Source organism: Spea bombifrons, chromosome 1 (assembly GCF_027358695.1).
Source record: "Spea bombifrons isolate aSpeBom1 chromosome 1, aSpeBom1.2.pri, whole genome shotgun sequence".
Lineage (NCBI taxonomy): Eukaryota > Metazoa > Chordata > Amphibia > Anura > Pelobatidae > Spea > Spea bombifrons.
In genome coordinates this window covers 127,574,420-127,599,075 of record NC_071087.1, presented here as the reverse complement: position 1 = coordinate 127,599,075, position 24,656 = coordinate 127,574,420, and the positions used below count along the sequence as shown (strand labels likewise).

General features: G+C 39.0%; 1 non-coding gene across 1 annotated transcript; it reads left to right on the top strand.

Moving 5' to 3' along the window:
- Positions 1–22,520: 22,520 nt before the first annotated feature.
- LOC128468514 (small nucleolar RNA SNORA35) lies at positions 22,521–22,650 on the top strand. Its single transcript, XR_008345852.1, has one exon. It is a non-coding gene; the product is annotated as a small nucleolar RNA SNORA35 (small nucleolar RNA).
- The last annotated feature ends 2,006 nt before the right edge of the window (positions 22,651–24,656 follow it).

The following is a 24,656-nucleotide window of genomic DNA, read 5'->3' as shown; positions in this document are numbered from 1 at the left end:
AAGGACCCCCCTCCCCCTATTTGACAACAGTCCTCTGTAAAGTCTAAGCTGTAGCATGCAGGTAAATTAGTGGTGTCCAACAAATGAGTTTATGCAAAATGCTATTCAACCAGACCCAGTTTAGTATTCAGCCAAGTTACTACCATTACCCAGCAGCTTCCTTTAAATATCAGTCCTTGCTCAGCATGCACACCTCGAAAATCGTGTTTTATGCATATTCCTGTAATCACACAGTAAGCAAAATGAGATTACATGTCAGCTCTGCCACTCTAGGTAGAAGATGACTGAAATGTGTTAGAGTCATAATTATGAGTTGGAAAGTAGCAATTAAATCTCCTTACGACAGTCTCCTACAGCGCATTTACCATGAAGCAACTAGGAGAAACTCATAGAGGTGCAGTCAGATTTTTCTTGGTAATCTAATGAGGACACAAACAGACAGGGAAATCGTTTCTTGGTCTAATTTTAGAGACAGCAGGTGCTTTGGTGTTCCTGCTGGCGGAAGCAGTCTCGAAACAGATATTAAATAATCATGTTTCTTCCAGGGTAGCCCTGTTGGGGTAGGTATTGAGAGAAGTGACATGCTGCTATTGAAATTGAGGCGCAGATAATGATCTTACGCGTTTAGTTTCCAATTTCCACAGAATGTCAAAGCTGAATAAAGGAAATTAGGGAATTATTTAAAAATGCGGAATAACTTTCAAAAAAAGATGGTGTTAGAAAAACCGTGGTATTCATTTAACAGGACTTTAAATTGCATGAGAGTCTCAGTGGGTTAAAAGGCAAGGCAGTTCCATTGGTAATCAATATAGCCATGTAAAATTAGAATGGGCTCGCCAAAATTGGGGCACTTTGGCGTAGTGGCTTAGCAATATATGGCCGTATAATGTGACAGAATCTCCAATATTTATGCCTCAGAGAGGTGCTTTTCAAGTAGTATAGCTTGGTGTGTGCTGATCTCTACCTTTGTTGTGTGTACAATGTGGTTCATTGTAGTACCCGGGAATCTGAATGTGTATGCTTTTCAGGGTGTGATTCTCTTTCTGTATTTTTTGGTAATATATGTGTATTTATGTTGTATTCTGCTGTGTGCCATAAAATCCTGTGTATATATCAGGCTTTTTCATACGTAAAAAAACATATGAAACACAGCTTTGTTTTGGGTTGAACAGTTACACTAAATATAATCACTGATTAATTGCATTGTGGCATTTTAATCATTCCAGACTGTGGCTGTACTTCCATCTTTATTTTCATATTGGTTGGAAACTGATTAAAAGACGATAAAACATTATTCCATTGTGTGTACTCATTGCCATTTCTAAAATGGGTTACCTGTTTATAACCAAAGATGTGTTATCAGTTTGTCTTGATACCTTTTAACATCTGGTGATGAAACTCTTTAGAAGAGCAATAATTTCAACAGGGTAATGATAAAATAAATGATTGACACATGCTGTTTGTCTAATTGCTTTGCTGCAGTTTCTCATTTCCTGAGAATATTACACGTTTGGTACAAATGTCACGCCTACAGTTTATACAGAAAGAAAAGCTAGACACACAGATACATATCTATCTAATATGAACTTAGGGCAATATTCTTACCGATCCTCCATTCTGGGGAGAGGACTTCACTGAAAGTGCCGCCATTTTGCCTGAATGTGAACTTCCGCCTAAATTGGGTAGTCCAAATACACAGGTCTACTTCATAAGGTTCATGGGATTCTTTAGAATAAAACAGATAAACAGGTAGCTCTCCACTTGTTGTTTAACTGCAAACTCTTCAATTCTCTACAAACCTTTTTTCACCCATCTGCTATCTGGGCATCATGGATATACATCTGTAGACAGTATTACACCCGGACATAGTTTTCTTCCATGAGTACCTCTTATGTTGATAGTTCAACGGATACATCCTGAGCTCTTCTTTGGGATCAGGAGACTCAAAGACCAGAAGTTCATCCATATAGCGTGCCCTTTAATATGAGACAGTGTACCTAGCTAGGATATAGAAAAAATTATACCTTCCTACATGTGTACTGAATGAACACAAAACACATACCCAGGTATAGAATAAATTAAAGGATATGGTGCCTTCCCGTTATTATATATTGAATGCAATAATAACAGTAATAATCCAACATAAACTCAATTTCCACTACCTAGCCGAATTAGATGTAGTTACCTCCCCAAAGAAATCCACTATCTGGTTAAAAAGAATCCACAAGTCACTTAAGGTAACAGTGGTGCACTTTATGGGGCCCTGAGCATGAACTAGCCCTTTAAATGTTTGAAAGGGTAGAGCCAAATCAAACCAAGTGGACCATTAAGAAAGCAACTCAAAAAACATCTGGCAGACAGCATGCACTGTGTGCATTATCTATTGCTCCAGCATGGTTTTATCTTGTTATCGTTGGTTGATTTGAAGTTTCCAGTTTACAGCGGGGACAAGGTCTTATATGCCTATGACCGCTAGTTTGTGTTACCCGGTAAACATCTGTTTTCATTATTGTTTATTTGATTTTCACAACAGCTTAGATACAAAGACCTAGAACTGAGAAAGTTCCTCAGGTAATAAACATCCAATAGAGAACCTCTAGCAACCTGGTAACATAGACCCCTGTGGGTATCTTCATACAGTTGGCATGCCCTTATGTGTCAACTTCATGTTTCATATTTCATACACAGTTTTCCTCTTAGTTCACACTGAATAACTATTAAAAGTATAAAGGCGGTAACTCTAATTGTACACCTGAAACATCACAAATTAAAAATGTCAAAACTTTCCATAAACATGCTTATTAATATACTAATGTGCTCCTATTTGTCAGTACGCTGTTTTTGGCGAACAGAGATTGGCCCTTTTCCCTAAGCATCAGTGGATTACAAGGTCTTGTAGTTAAATACAAGAGACATGAGCTGGTTTTTGTTTAATGAAAATATGCAGTGATATTAGCCAATGCCAATTTTTATGCAGTGAAGAGAGTTATGATTAAAGTTCTCAGCATGATGGTTGCTGAATGTATATAATTCTATATTTATAATCACAGTAGGGTTATTTTTCTAGCACAGTTTATCTTTGAAGTTTAATATTTTTTTTTATCCTATTTGCATTTTTCCATTAATGTCAAAAGTTGAATAAATTAGTCAATTAAGATATTTTTTTTCTTTTATCTAGACTAGCTAATTTCTTTTCTAAAGTGTCCAAAATAATGTGTGTGTTTAAAGTTAACACTTCCTCTGATTGTACTCTGCACTTTCATGTATTTGTATCTTGATAACTATAAGCAATAGTAACAAATGCAGTTTTGAAGAACGTGCCACATTCTATAAAATTAATGGTATCTAACAAACTTAACATGGTACTAAAACAACATATTATCCTAAAATACTTACTAGCAGAATATTCGATAATATAACAAACATTGGAATGATTTGATGTCCTAGGGGGCTGGAAGGGACCTATGAAGTTCTACATCTTACCCTAAAGATAAGGGACCTATAAAGTCCTACATCTCAGCCTAAAGTTATTAGAAACTTCTCAATAAGTCATTCTTCTTTTGGGCTTCTATAACAATATCCTTTGATGTAGGCAAACTAGCGTTTGTCATTTAGAAATGTTGGTTTGGTGGCCTTATGCTTTAGAAGTGGTACTATTTCTAGAATAGTAAGAATACTCAATATTTACAATAAGTAGCAAATGGTTCATAAGTGAGCATTTTTTTTAAAAAAATATAGTAAATGTAATTTCATAAATAACTGATTTGGCTACAACCACTACTGCCTACTCCCTGTCCACTACCACTTACCTCCCACCCACTCTACACCAATTAAAGTCTACCTGGGGCTAGCAATGGCCCCTGAATGATGTTCTGGGTAGGCTACCCAGGAAAGTTTGTAAGTATGCACGTTGTATTATCCTGCATACATTCAGTTCTCATCTAAAAGAATAGCAATATTATTTCACAGTAAAGCAGTTCACAGTTTACTTCCTCACATTTAACAGCCTAAAAAGCCTCAAAACAGGAAAGGCAATGAAGAATGAGTCATAGAGAGAACATACAATAGAAACCTTCGGCTGCTAGTGTTTATGGGATGACCCTTGAGCATAGTTTTACTCAGTTACATGCACATATTCCGAATGTTTTTGACTATACTTTTTAGTTCACGTGCTGCTCACGTTTCTTTTTAAAACATTTTAGGGCGTGAGAGTGCGCTGAGAAGGGATTTTGTTGGTTCTGGGGCTCAGTTGGATAAATATTTCAAAAATGTCAGCAAGGGTTGCTATCAAAGCACTTTCCACTATCTAATGCTTTGAAAGACCTGGTAAGTCATGGTTGGTTGAGTGAATTTTTATGAGATTTCTTAAGGTTTCACCAAATGATTCTCCAGCATGTTTATTTGTCTAAATAGAGGTTCAGTCCTAAGAACCTGCGAAAACTACAGCTTTAGCCTAAACAAATTGATGTTTAGCCACATATATTTATAGAATAATTAATATATGCAGTTGAATTAAATAATTATCTAACATTGTAAGTACCGATATAACAATGTAATATAAGGTCTAGCATGCATTACTAATGAAATATCTTCTATGTATTACCTTATTATAGAAACACGGATGACATGTTATTATTCATGTATTTGAAACAACTTCCCCTGTCCTGAATGTATATTGAATGCTTATGGGCCTACCCACTATGTCCTCTACCTCATTAGTGATAAAGTACTCTTGCCTTAGGCTATAAATGAGTCATTACTCTAATCTATCATCATACTATGTTCCCATTTTAATGAGATTTGAAAGCAATACATCATCTGGAACCAACCCTACCAATAATAATGCATTTCTGGGGAGAAAATGACATTCTCCATGAAAAAATGATATTCCTGGATCAAACTCAATAATAATGCGCAACATGCACATTTTTTCTTCTTTTGCACAAAATACGTAATATTTTATATATCAATTTGACAATAAATTATATGATCATTTGCAATACACAAATGCTTGTAGAAAATAATTCCTGGATTCAACCTTACCCAAATTATATACCGACACTCCATACTTACTTTTGGATACCTGGCTACAATTATGAAACCTTCATCTGCTCAGCCAAATATTAAATCAGCCAGGTGTTTGTGTTCATTACATTATATTCAATATATCAGATGCTCTGAATATGAGTTGGGAATATACTAATAAACTTCTTGCTGCATGGAACATTTCCCACAATAAGATGTCATTAACTCAAACTCCACAGATGTTTCAGATGACTAATACATATAATTATATGTGGTCTAAGTGTTATTTCAGAACACATTCTGGCAATAGGAAACAGGCAGTGAAATGAACTGTTACCATTTTTCTTATGTTTGCATTTCTGTTTTCTAAAAGTTTTACCAATTGAATACTCCTATATGATGGGACACCTGTGCCTGCTTTAGATTAGTGATTGACCATGCACATCAAGATACAGTGTGTTGTAAACTTTCCCATTGACTTTCCTGGAAATATAAATGTTACTGAAAATATTCCAGAAAAAAACTATTTTCATAAAAAAAATGAACTTAAAAATGAGTGAACATAACATACTGTACCAATAATGGTAGTGGTCCAGCAGATTTCCATAGATAATTATTCTCTGTTCCAAAACTATTTTTATGTGCATATCTGATAAAATATTGGTTTTGCATATTTAATCTCATAATTATCCCTACACCACATTTAAAGTCACTGAGCTCTTCGGTATGATCCATTCCACTGTCAGTATCCAGCAGGCCCGGACTGGCCATCGGGCACACCGGGCATTTTCCTGGTGGGCCGGGCGGCCCAGGGCCGGATTGACGTAGGGGCTGATGGAGCTGCAGCTCCAGGCCCCTACCTTAAAATAGGCTCAGTCAGGACCGGACTGACTGGGCCTATGCGGCCGCATTAACGCAGGGCATAAGGGGCACCTGCCCCTTAAGCCTGCAGCAACTGCGACCGGGTCCACCACTCTAAGGGGCCGGGCAGCCCCCACCAGGGCCGGACTTAGGGGTGCGCGGCCGCACAGGGCTTGAATTAAAACATCTGGGTTTTTTTTTTGTTTACTTTATTTAACATCCTTCATGTAAAAAACAAAAAAACCCCGATGTTTTAATTTAAGCCCTGTGCGGCCGCGCAACCCTAAGGCTGGCCCTGGTGGGGGCTGCCCGGCCCCCTAGAGTAGCAGGCCCGGTCGCAGTTGCTGCTTACTCCGGCAACAAGGTAAGTAGGGTGAGGGAAGGGGGTGCAGTGAGAAGGAGCAGAGGGGGGAGAGGGGTTGGATAGAAAGGGGTAGAGGGGATAGATAGTGAGAGGGTGTACATATTGGGGAAGGGGGTACATAGTGATAAGGGGGAACATAGAAGGGGCAGATAAGAAGGGGATGGGGAGAGTGGGTAGTGTGAATGCGTACAAGAATGAATGAATAAATGTGTGGATGAATTGTGTGAATGCATATGAGAATTAATGAATTCATGTGTGGATGAATTGCTTGAATGATTTGTGAGACTGCATTATGTTTTGTGAGACAATGATTTGTGTGAATGAGTGAGTAAGTGTTTGTGTCTATAATGAATGTATAAGTGATTTGGGGAAATGCAAAGATGGTACATGAAGGGTGGGCTTTAACAGTAAATACATAAATAAAAATGGGCTGCTCAGTCTTAAATGCCCGGGCCTATTTTTTGTCCCAGTCCGGCCTGGTATCCCGTATTTGTCTATGGAGATAGCTTGCCTTTGTACTCTTATACGCCTGGTAGCAATGAATGTGGCTGAAACACTAAGCTCAATAATTAAAAGAGGTAGATATGGTAAGCGTTTCATGTATTTCTAAGCATGCAATTTAAAACATTCAAATGCATAAGGCTGTCTTGTGGAATGTAAAATGATATGGCTTCAGCTACTATCCATTATCTAGTGAACTGGCCAGTTGACACAATCCATGTTAAAAACTCTTATAGGATTTCTAAAGTAGGACAGAGGGTGTCATGTTTCAGGGGCTACTGGCAAATGTCTAAATGGAGAAGGCAAACAAAATGTTACCCGAGAAAAAAACCAATCAGTAATTTCCAACAATTACCAACACATCCCCTTGGATAAGACCTAAGAAATCTTTCTAAAGACAGAAGAAAAGCTGATGGCTGAATGTGAGCCCAAATGCTACATGTTGGCATGGTGAATGCATTATAAAATAAAGCCTGTGGTATAATATTAGGTATCACAAAATAAAATTAACTATTTAAACCAATCAAATCCCTAGACTGTAAAGCAGAGCATATTTTCCTGTATGTTGTGTTAAGCTGATAAAAAGACATACTGTTTCCAAGACATTGAAGGCAAAGATTATATATACCGTATTTGCTCGATTATAAGACGAGGTTTTTTTCAGAGCAAATGCTCTGAAAAATACCCCTCGTCTTATAATCGGGGTCGTCTTCTAATCAGACCTCAAATAGAGGTCTGATTAGGAGACTAAGATCCAGATCCCCCGCACCGCTGCAGGGGACCTGGATCCTCCTGTCTCACCCGACCCCCCCACACACACACACTTACCGGTGCTTCCGGAGGTGAAGTTGGCAGCGGGGGTTTGTATGCGTCCGTCACAAATACCTTCCCCGACTGTCAGAGATCAGAGTTCCAGAGTTCCTGATCTCTGACAGCCGGGGAAGGTATTTGCGACGGACGCATACAAACCCCCGCTGCCAACTCCACCTCCTCCCGGCTGCCGCGGAATGAGACGTCAACCCGCTGCCCCGGCAATACAGCAGGAAATTGGAATCACCGGTAAGTAAGTGTGTGTGTGTGTGTGTCATTTCTGGAATGCCTTACACCCCTATATGCCACTCTGGCACTTAGGGGGTTAAAAGGCATATTATGGGGCAGAGTGGCATATAGGGAGGTATAAGGCATTTCAGGAGGCAGAGTGGTGTTAAGGGGGCATTTAATAGTGCACTCTGCCTCCTGAAATGCCTTATACCTCCCTATATGCCACTCTGCCCCATAATATGCCTTTTAACCCCCTAAATGCCAGAGTGGCATATAGGGGTATAAGGCATTTCTGGAGGCAGAGTGCTCTATATAATGCCTTCTAACTCCCTTAATGCCACTCTGCCTCCTGGAATGCCTTATACCTCCCTATATGCCACTCTGCCCCATAATATGCATTTTAACCCCCTAAATGCCAGAATGGGATATAGGGGTATAAGGCATTTCTGGAGGCAGAGTGGCACATAGGGGGTCAAAAGGCATACCATGGGGCACAGTGGCATATAGAGGGTTAAAAGGCATATCATGGGCCACAGTGCCATATTGGTGTGGCAAGCCTGGGGGCAGATGTGCGTAACTGGGGGACAGGTTGGAAAATACAAGAAATAAAAACAAAAAAAAAATATTTTTCTCAATCATAGCTTTTATTAAAAAAATAGTTTACATGAATTAACATTTACTGGTAAAACTTTTTTCCTTTAGGGTCGTCTTATATTCAGGCTTTTTCTTTTTTTCCTAAGTTAATATTCAGATTTTGGGGGGTCGTCTTATAATCGAGCAAATACGGTATATATATATATATATTATCTATATACATATATCATAAAATGTATTGTAATTCTGATATATATTATCAAACTTATGTTAACAAAAACGTTTGACTGATGTATCTATTCTTTAGTCATCTCTGTACAACCACTTATTAATGTTGTATTTAATCAAATAGGATTATAGAAGAACTAAGCAGGTCAGTTTACTATACATTTTCAGAACGGGCTGCAGATTCAGTCCTCTTTTCATAGATTTAACACATTTAGCGATTCATTTAAAAATGTAAACATTAGACTTGTGCATTCATATGAATTGCAAATTTGAAGAATTGATATGAAGAACAGAAAACTAGGCCAGACCCCCACAAAGTGGACAAAAACGAAGCAAAGGGCTCTGAATTTTCACGGGTTAAGTCACTCATACACCCTCTTACACTCTCATTTACTCTCTCTCTCTCTCTCTCTCTCTCTCTCTCTCTCTCTCTCATACCCTCTAAATGTTTCCCTTCCTTCTCTGCTGACCACTTCTGCTTCTGGATCTTCTTGTTCTTTATCTTCTATCTTCTATCTTTTCCTCTTCTGTTCCTGTTTGCAGATGTCTAACAAACATGAAATATAATGCAGATAAAAAGCCATTTTAGTCCATTTTGTCCTGCTAGTTTTTAAAACCTTACAACTCTGGAGTTTGTGACTCAGCCCTAGTTTAGTTCAAGTTTACCTACCTCTACAGGACAACTTTTTTTTAAATCTAGCACTCTTCCTCAAGAGGTAGCTCAATGTTGATGGGTCAAATTAACATATAACATGATGGCAAGAGTGAGGCAGTGTCTTAAAAGACATATAATTACACTTATAAGCTCTGTGGGACAGGGACCTCATTTCCTAATGTATTCATGCCTATAGTCTCCATTCAAAAGCTCTGCAGATTACATTACACATTACCTATCTGACACTTATTATATCTTCCCTTTGTTATACTGTAAACTGTAAAGGGCTAAATAAATCTATTAGTGCTCAATAAATACAAATATACATACATACAAAAAAAAAAATCTTAAAATTTGTGAATCAAGTTTAATGTAGGTTATATTATTCCCTGAATTTTTTTTATAGCAGTTCTCAAAATTGTTCACTTATCATAAGTAGTTAAATAAAAAGCTAGACAGTCCTGGCTTACAGGTTTTCCCATACTCCTCAACAGGATTTTCCTCCCTTACATTTGCAATAGAGATGTTCCCAGAATCACTTATCCGCACATTACTATCTGTAGCATAAAAACAATTTTGTGTTTGCTATCTATATTTTTGCCACATGGGGTTCATGTTGTTTTGAAGACATGTGATATACAAATACATTGGGAGAACATAATATAAAGTGTTGCATTACCTTAAGCACACAGTTTTTTGACAGATCTTCTTTAATTGTGATCAAGATAGTGACTGATACCTACTGACACTTACAGTAAATTCCATTTCACACCAGGTTCTCCATCACACTCTACTCTTTCCGCTCCAGCAAGACATTATTTTCCCAATAGTCCACTAATCAATTACAGTATGGATCCATGTGTTATTAGTTGTACTTACAGCTAACAGAAGTAATGGTTTCCATATGTCATGCACAAATGATCACATTTGTCCTGTTATATGCCTGCAGCACTAATGGAGTTAAGGGCTTTCGGTATGACTCTTGTCACTCCCGTGTCTGCAGTTTGTGGATGGACTGGTTGTTAAATGCCTCATAAATCTCAGTGTTAATGTTCTGGGTGACTAACAGTGTTTCTAGGAGTGTGTGTTAAATTCACAGTATGGAACCTTAACACCTATTACCATTGATATACAGGAGATTTATGGTTGTCCGTATTAGTGCAGCAACATATTTAAAAAGTTAAGCATGTTGCAATAATCACAGAAAGGGTAAAATATTTATTTCTATTTATTATTATTATTATCTTACAGGTAAATATACCATAGATCACATCATTTGTGTTGCATAAAGAATTACTATAAATATCAGTCCCTTTTTACATAAAAGTCTCATTTCCAGGTTAACATGATGGATTCCCCCCTGTTAGTATATGTGGCCAACATGGGTCCCAGCCTCGGACCGATGGGCAGCACCCTACATGTGTAAAGGTTAAAACTAACAGGTTAACATATATTCATTAATGACTAGCGATGTGTTTTGCATGCCACTTTCTTGAGTCTAATAAAAAAGGTTGCTCATTTATTTTCATCCTAAAGATTATTTAAACATTGTACACAGAATTCACCATGTCCATTGCATGTACATATAATACACCTTAATAAAGAAACACAAACACAATATACCGTATTTGCTCGATTATAAGACAAGGTTTTTTCAGAGCAAATGCTGGATCCTTCTGTCTCCCCCCCCCATTTCACACTCCCCCGCCACCCCACACACACTTACCGGTGCTTCCAATTTCCTGCTCTATTGCCGGGGCAGCGGGTTGACGTCTATGCGATCCGCGTAGACAACTTACGCTGCAGCCGGAAGGAGGTGTGGCTAGCAGCGGGGGTTGTCTGCGTCCATCGCGCAGACCGTCCCCGACTGTCAGAGATCATAGTTCCCCGCACCAGTGGCGGTGCCGCACTGGTGCGGGGAACTCTGATCTCTGACAGCAGGTGGAAGGTCTGCGCGATGGACGCAGACAAACCCCCGCTGCCAACTCCACCTCCTTCCGGCTGCAGCGAATCGCGTAGACGTCAACCCGCTGCCCCAGCAATACAACAGGAAATTGGAAGCACCGGTAAGTGTGTGTGTGGGGTGTTAAATGGGGGCATAGAGCATTTCTGGAGGCAGAGTGCTCTGTGAAATGCCTTTTAACCCCCTTAACGCCACTCTGCCTCCTGAAATGCCTTATACCTCCCTATATGCCACTCTGCCCCATGATATGCCTTTTAACCCCCTAAATGCCAGAGTGGCATATAGGGGTATAAGGGATTTCTGGAGGCAGAGTGCTCTATACAATGTCTTTTAACCCCCTATACGCCACTCTGCCTCCTGAAATGCCTTATACCTCCCTATATGCCACTCTGCCCCATAATATGCCTTTTAACTCCCTAAATGGGATATAGGGGTATAAGGCATTTCTGGAGGCAGAGTGGCACATAGGGGGTTAAAAGGCATATCATGGGGTACAGTGGCATATAGAGGGTTAAAAGGCATATCATGGGCCACAGTGCCATATTGGAGTGGCAAGCCTGGGGGCAGATGTGCGTAACTGGGGGGCAGGTTGGAAAATACAAGGAAATAAAACAAAAAAATATTTTTCTCAATCATAGCTTTTATTAAAAAATGTAATAGTTTACATGAATTAACATTTACTGGTAAAACTTTTTTCCTATAGGGTCATCTTATATTCAGGCTTTTTCTTTTTTTCCTAAATTAATATTCAGATTTTGGGGGGTCGTCTTATAATCAGGGTCGTCTTATAATCGGTATATTGGATATAAATGGCCATAACTTTATTAAAGGGTTTAAGAGGCATTAACAAATAACCAATTCAAATAACAACCAATATTTTCTTTTTTCAATATATAACCAGCTACAATCCGTCCTTCCTTAACCAGATTATATTACCACCAAGCCTCTGTCCACCTCAAACCAGAGACGACCTTTACCCTTCTAAAGACTACGACAAAATCGAACCTATTAAAAAAAAGGGGTGAGGGTGGGATGCTCGTGCAGCACAGCTTTTAAAACTTTTTAAATGAGGTAAGTAGAGACTTTGCGCGCAGCTATTTTCCCGCCGCAAAGACGCTCACGCGTGCTGAGGCACAGGTGATTAGCCAATCACCTGAGGTACCTGATTTCCCCTGCCTAACAACGCTAAACTAGTTTTAGCTAACCAAGCCCGCCAATATCTAAGCCACACCACCTTTAATAACCCCTAATGTCCAGCAATGGACAATTACGGCGCCGTTTAGTTAACCTGCGCCTTGCAAATCTGTTTTGTAAGCCCAATGAGTGCCACTGGCACAAGTACTTAATTTCCCTAGCTCAACCTCTAGATGAGAATAGTCAGACTTGGACCAGCTAGTCTTGGCATTCTTTACGATGTCTAGGCAAAGTATGAATTTATAATTAGTAAAAACATTTAAAATATACATTTTGGTTGGCATTTTTGGTGCTGTCATGGTTGCTTGCTGTCATGATTGCTCTAGTGTTGTGAGCTTTCTGCCTTTTCACTGTAGACTGTGGGCAGTTCTCTGAACTTGCTCTGGCCTATAAAATATTTATGTCTGCAGCCTGCATTTGCCCTTAAGTTTTTCTTCCCGCTACCAAGTGTATCCTATTGTTCCTTAGTTCCTGTATATGACCCGGCTTCGTCTGATTACCCTCCAGGATCGTGATTCCTGGCTTTGTATCCTGAAGCCCATGGAACAGCGCAGCTTAGGTGGAGTGGGCCTTGACAGAGCTAGGTGGTGTGCATAAGGATTGATTTAATTTAATTGGTTCAAATTTATTATGGGTGGGGTTACTATCAAGGTATATAAGTGGCAACCATTTTGTAAACGGTCACTTAACTGCTTTTCTAAATCCTGGTTGTCCCACCCTCCCTCCCTTTAATAGTGGGTTGTAGGGGTGACTACCCCGTTTTGTCACAGCGGTGGGGATAGTTGGAGATTATTATTTAGTACGGTGGATTTTGTGGTTTGGTTTACTAATTTGACTTGGTTCAAGTTAGTTGGGTAGGTTTCGAGTTGCCCTGTGGCTCAGAACCTGGGGTGGTGTAGGGGTGTCTCGGTATGCCCCTGCATTGGTGGTTTGGTTAAGTTGGTGGTGTAGGGGTGTCTCGGTATGCCCCTGCATTGGTTGGTTGGTTAAGTTGGTGGTGTAGGGGTGTCTCGGTATGCCCCTACATGGTTTATAATTTGGTTAAACGGTCTGGTAGGGGTGTCTTGGTATGCCCCTATTGTGGTCAATGTGTTAATGTGGAGGCACCTGGTACGTGTTGGTACAATTGTTATACGGTTAATGTATTTATTATGGGGGGTCATTGTCATTGTTAATAAAAGGGAAATCTGTTATTTATGTTTTAACCGTGGTAGTCTGTTTTGACAATGACCTTTAAATATTGTATAATTTAATACATTTTATTAAATTTAATAATTTAATAAAGCTGTGGAAATTATATTTGCACCCAATAAAGTGCGTGTGTCATTATTGGGTACGGGGTACGGTCATCCTGGGCACAAACTCAACTATGCACTTGTCATGACTTTGCTGATCTCTGTGTCCCGGCTCGTCTGACTACCTGCTTTGGTTCCTGCCGCGGCTTGTCTTTTTGGTATACGCTCCTGGATTATGATTTGCTTGCTTTTTACAATAAAAGGTGTTTTGAATCATACATTTTGTGTCCGTCTGGTTCCTGGTTCATAACACTTGCTAAATATAATGTTTTGCACTGAGACAAACACAGCAGTAGAAATGTGCTCAGCACAAGGTGTAGTATAATTTTGCTGAAGCCATTACTCGTACTATACACTGCCGTTATTAAGAATTGTGCTTGCAAATTATATTCCAAATCATATGAATGAGGGATATTTTTTATAGAAAAAAGTTTCTCAAATGGAAAGCTTGCTGGAAAAAAAGAAAAACAGACCATGTAATACATTTTTTGACACAGCCGAGACTTTTCCTACTTTATTTATCTAAATATCTTCCTGTTAACATTAATGGACTTTTAGGTTTCAGTAGATGGGCAGCACATTGATATGGACTAATAAACTGAAACAGGTAAAGAGGATGGGAACATGTAGGGCAATATTTAATAAAGTAGTTAAGCCACATGGAATAACACTGTCACAAGCCACCCCAGACATTTTTCATGGTCCCACAAAAGCATATAGATCAATTTATGCCATATGTATGAAGGCCTGTTCCTTACTCTATTAGTTATGGTTTATCATTATAGGTTTCCAGCACTAAAGTACAAAGTTGTCCCCTGGGCTTCTTTCCCATTTCTTATTAGCAATGTCTCATGAAGGACAGAGGGGGGCATAACCAGGGTCAGGTCTGCCATCATATGTGATGTGAACTTATGGTGCTTACCCGTGGTGTCTTTTTCAAACCTTTCTATTTATTCATCCACCCATCTGTTACATTTTCAATGTTTGATCTTTGTTATATATATATATATATATATATTAGCATAAATAATATGCTTAAGCAAATACTTATTGCAATACAGACTGTACATGTAGAAGGTCTACAATTGGTGGCTGTTTTGGGAAAAAAGATATAGTTTATTCAAAATTACACAAAACAAAAGAAATGTTGCTCTGCAGTATTGTCCCCTTAGCAGAAAAACACCCCCAAAGGATAATGTTTCCACCTCTATGTTTGACGGTGGGGATGGTTTTCTTGGGGTCATAGGCAGCATTCCTCCTTCTCCAAACGTGGCTAGTTGAGTTGATGCCAAATAGCTTGATTTTGGGCTCATCTGACCACAACACTTTTACTCAGTTCTCCTCTAAATCATTCAGATGTTCATTGGAAAATTTCAGACGGGCCTGTACATGTGCTTTCTTGAGCAGGAGGACTTTGCTGGCGCTGCAGTATTTCAGTCCTTCACGGTGTAGTGTGTTACCAATTGTTTTCTGCCTTGAGATCATTGACAAGATCCTCTTGTGTCTTCTGGGCTGATTCCTCACCATTCTCATGATCATTGAAACTCCACGAGGTGAGATCTTGCATGGAGCCCCAGAACGATGGAGATTGACAGTTATTTTGTGTTTCTTCCATTCGCGAATAATCGCACCAACTTTTGTCACCTTCTCACCAAGCTACTTTGGTGATGGTCTTGTAGCCCATTCCAGCCTTGTGTAGGTCTACAATTTTGTTCCTGACATCATTGGACAGCTCTTTGGTCTTGGTCATGGTGGAGAGTTTGGAATCTGATTGATTGATTGATTCTGTTTATAGGTGTTTTTTATACAGGTAACAAGCTGAGATTAGTAAAATGCAAATCAATTTATAATTTATTTGAAATGCGTTATTCTGTAATTTAAAATTAATTTAAAATTATAGACTGATCATGTCTTTGTCAGTGGGCAAACGTACAAAACCAGCAGGGGATCAAATATTTTTTTCCTTCACTGTAACGTTTTAGAGTATTTTTAAAAAACTAACATTATACATTGAAAGAAAATGCTGCCGTAGAGGCATACTCTTAAAAATAGCAATAGTGTTTCTGCCCCAAAACTACTTATACTACTACTACTAATATTATCTCCAATTTATATGGTAAAATACCTATACATGCCTATGAAAGAAATGGCGAACGGAAATCACCAGCTTCTGTGGGGCCTCAAAAGAAGTACATATTCTAATGAATAACCATGCTTGTAAACTATATAGGAGCTAAGCAATTATTTAAACTACTAATTCATACAACATATTACACCTTAATACAAATAAAGAAGATGCATATTCTCAAGGTGCAGTAACAATAAAATCAATGTGATCATGTCTTTTTTATTTTTTGTAAATTATTTTCCTCTAAGCAGTTTTTGGATGTATTATTTTTATGCTGTTAATAACAAAACATTATTTTTGTGGCTAATTTAGGTTCATATAAACCTCTAAGTTTGTTTACAATGTATTCCATTTTACCTATCTGTGATTTAAATCATTAAACATTTAATGGTTTTCACGCTTACACACCGATTATACCGTATGCCTTAGGCTTGGTGCCTTATCAGTAATTATAATGGAGTGATAAGGCTCACTTTTAAATGAAGCAATAAATCTCAGCTCAAACAGTAATGAAAGTTTTTTTATTGTACCTGTAAGCTCTAATAAAAACATAATTAAAGTTGTATTATCAAGGTTTATATTGGGCAAAGAAAGGAAAGGCTAAGTTTATGGATCTGGGGCTGATGCGAAGGCTGCATAACAAGGCCTTTTTCATCAGAACAAAGCTGTTTTTATATTGAGGAGTTAGGAAATTGGAAATAATAAAAATGAATAATGAAGGGATACAGGTGGGAAATGTCTAATGGTTAATTAGAAATTCCAATGCCCCATATGCTATGGACAAAGTTAATGTGTTTCTTTAGGGGAAGAGGTTGAAGATGATTTGCTCAATACATTTCCTTACAGTTACAAATCAACTTATACAACTCTATGGGTTTTTTGTGTTATCAGGTATTAGTATGTTGTTCAGCTGAGTATTACAAGTATTTCTATAGGTTGATATTACATAAATTACAAATATTGAGAGCAAATAACTGTTTGACACAACTAGTCTGCCATTATCCGTGATCTAGAGACCTCAAACATTTGGTCTTGTCCTAAATTCATGACCGATGCCTATCCCATGTGTGTTTAAATTCCCTCATTGTATTAGCTTTCATGGCTTCCACTAAAAGGCTGCACCATTTATCTACCACCCTCTCATTTGATACATTTACTTGCTACTAGAGGCTACTGTGGAAAAATCATTGAACTGCAAACTTCCTGATTGCAAAGGGGTTGCCAAAAACATTTCCAACTCAATAAGAGGGCTGAAACATCTGCCTGGTTTTATTTCCCTTGGTAATGGCTCATGGAAGCTAAAATTTGAGACTCTGAGTAGAGTATTTTCTCTGCCTCTACACTGTGCCCTATTTGCTAATACTTTCCACAAAGCACTTGTTGTCCGTCACTCAATGGTACTAGGTATTATGTCTATAAATACATTGTTCTCTCAGATACTAGTGTCCTTGTGTGGTTCCTGCTATGCTCCTTGACCTGGATTATTTTGACTACTTTACATTGTTACAGTGTTTGATTGTGGTTCTTGAACGTGCTGCTTGCTTGTTCCACTTTGCGGTTACTGTGTCTGGCTGTTGTCTCCTTCACCTTGATGGGTTCCTCTTGTTGTCTCAGAGCACACTGGTGTTTGTATGAGATTATATTTAGATACCACCAAATCTTTTAATGCTGTTCTACCTTGAATGAGTTGTAAACATACAAGTGGATTTTCCATGCCTGTCCTCTGAAAGCTCTGCTACTCATTAGAGGAGGCAGGAATGAGGTATGATCTCAGAATGGCTAATATTAAGATCAATATAAGGATAGCTAATATTTAATGAACAAGGAGTGGGCAGGGCCACATGCCACCTCTTGTCGGAGATTAAAAACCACTGCTGTAAGCAGACTTCCCACCTGCTTCCCACCTGCTCATGTATTAAAGATTGACTAGCAAAGCTCTGTAGACACAGCAACACATAAGATCAGACATTTTTTACAAAGTAGGCATACAGGAGCAAAGGTACTTTTAGTGACAGAATTTAGTGCTCCCATGAAGAAAGATTTCAGCAAACAATTACAGAACAATGATAAATTTAAAATATTCAGTCAAACGCATCCCCTGACTACAATATATTTACAGCTAGCCAGTTCTAGTGCTGGCTCTCACGAGTTTTACAGGGGGTCTAACAAAGTCACCAATGCACATCGGCAAAAAATGCTTCCACTGAAAAACTATATGCAATGTAATGTTATTTAGAATAGACAGCTTCCTGGTGTGTCTTTAGGAATGCTTGTTAACAGTTATGCTATTCAGAAACATTCTGAGTTAAATGTTAACAATGTTCTTGAAAATCATATCTTTTTATTGTGATGAGCTTCTACAGAGCTCAATCAAAGGGTTTGTATCTATTTTCAAAGCCACTCAAATTGTTCTATCATTTGTTTTGTTCTAAGATCATTGATTTTGTTTCTGTAAGTATACATTTTGAATATAATCTAAGATGTTTTACTTTCCTACGACTACATCAAAGAAGAAAAACCTGTGTGTTTCATGAGACGCTAGTTTACAAATAGTAGGAGGTAGCTATTCTTTCTTTTGAAGTAGTTAAAATAGTCTGAATTTTCCTTTTTTTGGTTACTTTGTATGTATTATTTTAGATGAAATCTATGATTAGAAAGCGAACCTTGATTGTCCAAAAGATTGTCGTAACCTTTTCTTGCAGTGTTTACTGCTTGAATATAGCAGATACCGCTGTCATTTCATTGTACTGATCTGTAACATGCAGGCTATCGGAGAAAAACACATTTGCTTAAGTATTTAAGAGAGGATGAGTCTCGTCTTGGGGGATACACGTCAAAAATAATGAAATATATTTTTGGGTAATTCATTTAAACTTGAATAAAGTTAAAAAAAAAGATTGTCATCATGTGATGAACATTAATGTTCCTTCGTGTGAAATTCCATACAAGGGTAAACATGCTTCATAGAAACCAATCTAAAAAAATAACATTATTCAATGTATAATATTGTTATAAAAAACAATAGTTAATAGTTAATGCCAACAGCAAACCAACCAGAGGAATATAATTAGAAATGTTAAATGTTACTTCCCTTAATTGAGGAATAAAGTAGTTGTCAACCCAAAACAGTCATAAATGGTTTTAAAGATGCTATCTGACTGTTATGTTAATGCAACATTATATTTCTGAAATAGGATAACAGTAGCTTGAAAAAATCCCCATGGTGACAATTTACAGCAATTCTGCAAAGAGTACAATAGTGCTATTTTTTTTCCAGAACAAGAAATTCTCTCAAGCAATTCAGTTTTAAAATGTCATGTAGAAAAGCAGTTATAATGAAGCTGGCTGAGAGGGTGGATGTATAAAAATAGCAGGTTGTGGGCTCACTGGAATGTGTTATTCTCTATCAAAAACGATACCCAGTATGACCCAGATCCGTGATATGAAAGTACCGTATTACAATATGCTGGGGTGAAGTAGATCCCCCTATGAAAACTGACCATTGTAATATATCTTCAATTCTAACAATAATTAATGTAGAAAACTAGAATCTGCATGTTTCCTAAAACAAAATCTGCTGTATCTATGTGATTGACTCTGACTACGTAATGCAGGGCATGAAATGGTTTAGTACTCTAATCAGTCGAGTCTAATTGTCGAGTACTGTACCTTCCAAGGTACTTTGAATTCATTATTGCCACTGTGGACCTTTTCAAGTAGATCATTAGGAAAAAAATGACACCTTCATCATTAAGAAAGCTACATTTAAACATTGTATGTTTAATAAGGAACTATACAGCACATAAATACTATATTACTGCCCTATTTATACAAATATTGTTTGAATCTGGAAGGAAGTATATATCCTTCTGCAGTATTTTTTGGCGTAAAATGTTCATAGTGTTTCTGCTATATGATCTTTTCTGTATTACTTTTCCCATAAACAAATATTCAGATGCAAGAGAAACAAAGTTTCCCCAGTTATGATAAGTCAGATTAATAAGCAAACACATTTAATCACAACATAAATGTCTACAAAGCTATAGTTTAATGATTATATGTTAAGCAGGATCAACTATTAACCCCTTGATGACAATTGCCGGTCCGGGCACGTCACTGAAAATCGTGACGATTATGACAATTGACGTGCCAGGACCGGCACGTCTTTAAACGGGTGAAAAAAATCGATCCGTGATCGATTTTTTCACTCAAACGGTGTTGCTCTAATGCCTCGACATCAAGGCATTGAGCAACACCCAAAAAAACATTCCCGCCCCCCCCCGATCGCACCTAGGAGCAAAAAAAAAACATGTTTGAAAGACTGCACGTCTTTCAAACATGGCGGTGCCCGCCGCCGAAAAACAGGTTTAGGAAGCGATCGCGAGTCGCTTCCTTTGCTTAGCTGGTGTTGCTAAGATGCCTCAGTATCGAGGCATCTTTGCAACACCTGTTTAGCAAAGGAAGCGACTCGCGATCGCTTCCTAAATGCTCAACTTACCTTCCCGGTGCCGGTGTCTTCGAAACACACGCGGTGTTTCAAGATGGCGGCGCCCATCAAGCCGGGGGGCGGAGCCTGCTGACAACATCGGGGGGGTGTTGCTGGATGTCATGGACATCCAGTGAATAACACCCCTAGTGGTCAGATCACTCATAAGAGTGATCATGATTTGATAAATCAAAGGCAATGTTTTCTAAACATTGCCTTTGATCAATATTGGATCTGCCCCCCTCCTTCACTTGCTTCTAGTGAGGGAGAGAGACAGGTCAGTGTGTTCTGGTATTTCAGGTATTCCCTAATAAAAATATATATATATTGATCCAAAGGCTCTTATAAGAGCCACCCATATAACATTAACCCCTTCATTGCCATTGATCACTGCATAAACAGTGATCTTGCATAGTGGCAATTGTTTTTGGGTTTTTTTTTTTTTTACATTTTTTTTTACTTTTTTTAGGTTTTTTTACTTTTTTTTAGGTTTTTTTTATTTTTTATTATAGCCATTAACCCTTTCCTTCCCCACTATTTTTGCTGCAATTCTTACCATGCAGCGGTATACGGCTGAGGAGGCGTATGCCTTTTTGGCCACAGATTCTGAGGCCACTGATACAGCGTCAGATTTTGATGTTGGTCAGTTCACAGATACATCTAGTGATGTATCTGTGGCTGTTAGGACGCCTGCCACACGTAGTCGTGGCAGTGCACCAGAGGCATGGGTAGCGCCTAATAGGTACAAGCCAGCTATCCCTCCTTTTTCTGGAATTCCTGGCATCAATATTGATGTTACAGGATTCACTCCACTGCAATTTGTGCAGGTTTTTTTGGGAGATGATGTCTTGGGAGACATTGTCACACAAACAAACATTTATGCCCTGCAGCACCGTGCTGCTAGCCCTAATTCTTTTTGGGCAAAACAGCCATGGACTCCCATTGACGTGCCAGAATTTCTTAAATTCTGGGCACTCACAATGTTAATGGGCATTATAAAAAAGCCCTCCATCCGCTCCTACTGGAGCACCAGCCCCATCTTTAGTACCCCCATTTTTGCCCAAACTATAACTAGGCAAAGGTATGAAATGATTCTTCGTTTAATGCATTTTAGCGACAACAGCCTGTGCCCCCCTAAGGAGTACCCCCAGTTTGATAGGCTGTACAAAATCCGCCCCCTGATTACCCATCTCGCTGCCAGGTTTCCAGAGGTTTATACACCTGGAAAGAATATCTGCGTGGATGAATCCCTAATGAAATATAAAGGAAGGTTGGGATTCAAGCAGTATATTCCTTCCAAGCGCTCCAGGTATGGAGTGAAGGTGTATAAGCTCTGCGAGAGCGAGACAGGATATACTCATGCCTTCCGGGTATACGAGGGTAAGGATAGCTACCTTGACCCTCTAGGTTGCCCAGATCATCAAAAAGAACCGCTTGGGTTTCCCACAACGCCTGGTACGAACCCGGCTAGGAAAGGGGGAGACCTCAGCTCTACGCCAAGAGGAGCTTTTGGCATTGAAGTTCAAGGACAGAAAAGAGGTGTGCATGCTGAGCACCATCCACGATGAAAGAACCGTGGAGGTTTCTGTCCGTGGCAGAGCTGGGGTCACTAGAAAGCCAGTGTGCATCAGGGCCTATAACAAGCACATGGGTGGAGTTGATCTGTCAGATCAACTCCTACAGCCCTACCTCATTATGAGGAAGACAAAGGCCTGGTACAAGAAGGTTGCAATTTATCTAATGCAAATTGCAACCTATAACGCTTTTTTGCTGCACAAAAAAGCAGACACTGGGCTGAAGCTGTCTTTTTTGCAGTTTCAGCTCGAAGTAATTTCAGGTATCTTGTACCGTGATGCACCTGGTCCCCAAGTAGTGATGGGAACCAACAGAATTGGGGCTACCCATTTTATTTTTAAAATCCCCCCTACAGCAAAGAAGCAGAATCCCCAAAAGAGATGCAGGGTATGCTACAGCAGGGGGCAAAGAAAGGACACCACATTTTACTGTCCAGATTGCCCTGGAAAACCTGCACTCTGTGTCGGTGACTGCTTCAAGCTGTATCACACAGTTTCCCATTTTTAATTTTTTTTTTGTTCCTGCTCCATTTTTGTATTTTTTTTTAATTTTTTGTTACATTTACTGTTTTTTAGCTTTTATTTGCTCCACCATTTTTAAGCGTTTTTATTTGCACTGTCAAGTGAACCCTGTGTCCATTCCGTGGCATGAGGGACCACTTAAGGTGCTAGATCAAATCCCTTCTTGGAGATAGGCCAGGCTTTCTTGTAACCTGTCCCTACTGATAGTTGGGTACAAGCATTTTTCTTTACCCAGATGTAAAATTCCTACTGAATTTGAATTGCTCATGTTCCAAATGTGGCCCTTTTGCCCCCAAACAATCTGACAAACCCATGCATGTGGGGTATCAATGTACTCAGGAGATGTTGCTGAACACATATCGGGGTGTTGTGTGACAGCAACATATACCAGGAGCTGTAATTTCACACCTGAAGTACAAAGTATGTGAAAAAAACACCAAAAACAATTACTATGCCAAACTTTGACAAGGGTTGGTGGTAGGATTAGTGCATGGAAAGGGTTAAACTATCAGCATCTAAAATACCCTGGGGTGTCTAGTTTTCAAAAATATATGGTTTGGTGGGGTAAATTTAATTTGCTGGCTTCAAAGATGCCCCAAATACCACATAGAGACAGAATTACCAGATTCAGAGAAAAATGGTTTTGAATTAGCAAAACGCTACTTGTACTTATTGCCCCATAACGTGTAGAAGAAAGCAAAAAAACATAAAAACATTGGGTATTTCTAAACTCGGGACAAATAGTAGAATCTATTTAGCAGGTTTTTTCAGTAGTTTTTTATGATGAATAAAAGATTTTTCAAATAAAAGTGAGAAAATGTGTTTTTTTTCAATTTTTCGTCATATTGTATTATTTTTATTATAGGAAATTACATCATATGAAAAAAGATTTGGTGTCTGAAGAAAGCCCTTCTTGTCCTGAAAAAAACAATATATAACTTGTGTGGGTTTAGTAAATGGGTTAAGAGAAAATTACAGCTAAACACAAACACCGCAGAAACGATAAAACAGCCATTGTCACGAAGGGTACAAAAAGTAAAATCAGCCTTTGTCACGAAGGGGTTAATATAATGTACATAAAATGATAATACATTGTATGTGTAAAAATGTTGAGTTTGTTTGGTCATTTCAAAGCGTGAAACTTGTAAAGCGTAGTTTGTAAATATTTGTCAATTGAAAAGAGAGCCAGGCTTTTTTTTGTGAAATCAACTAGAGAAAAAAAACATTTCTTACAACATCAAAAAGGATATTCAGGGCCATGATTTCTACAGGGGAAACTTGGGCAGCCAGCCTGAGACTTGCATTTAGAAGCCATCACAGCAAGAAAAGGTGCTGACACGCTGAGGTTTCAGCATGTATATCTGGTCAGTGAATCAATCTGTACTCATCGGTACATGATAAGAGATACTAGCCAGACAGAAAGCTCTAGGTTTTTAGAGGCCCTAAGCAAAAATATTCTTTTCAAACCTCCCACCACTCCATCACAGCCCATTTAGACCACAACCCAAGGAAAGGACATTTGTCACTGAGGAACCCCTCAATGTGTTAGCACTTTTCTTTTAGTTTTGCAAGGTCCCACTGAATTTTGTGTTGTCAGCGGCATACCAGAACACTAGCACTATGCACACGAACACAGATTATAAGCTTGCTTTACTGATGCTTAAATCGAAAAAGGGGGTTCCAGCTCCAGACTTCATTAATGTAAGTGGGCCAGATGGGGAGGTACGAGATCTCCCAGCTGTAGAAGGGGCTGCCGCACTCCTGGTCCAGCCACCTTAGTTGAAGACCTAGTTGGCCGAGTCCAGAATACATCACTGGCTGTATCGCTTAGTTGCCACCCAGTGTTTGTGTTTTTAGTTTGGGTTAGTGACTTGCTAATATTATGGTACCCTGGCAAAGGGTCATCGGGTGTGACTAAACCCTCACTCTTTTACCAGCTATGTTAGGCTGTGTCACTAGTCCTGTGTGTCTCTGTCACTGTCGTTGCAGTTGACCCTAGGTCTTTGTCCTGCCATGCCTGCCTCAGCACCTTGATCTGCCTGCAGCACATGGAGAACTTAATCCTCACCTGATTATGGAACTTGCAGGTATAACTTCCGCCTTGTGCCAGAGGCCATGGGAACCTAGGTGTTTAATCACTGGGGTATGTGGATTCCTTGGACCTGACCCTGACAGTCCACTTCCATAGTGCTGCCTGAGTCCTCACAGTTAAGTTGTGAGCGTCT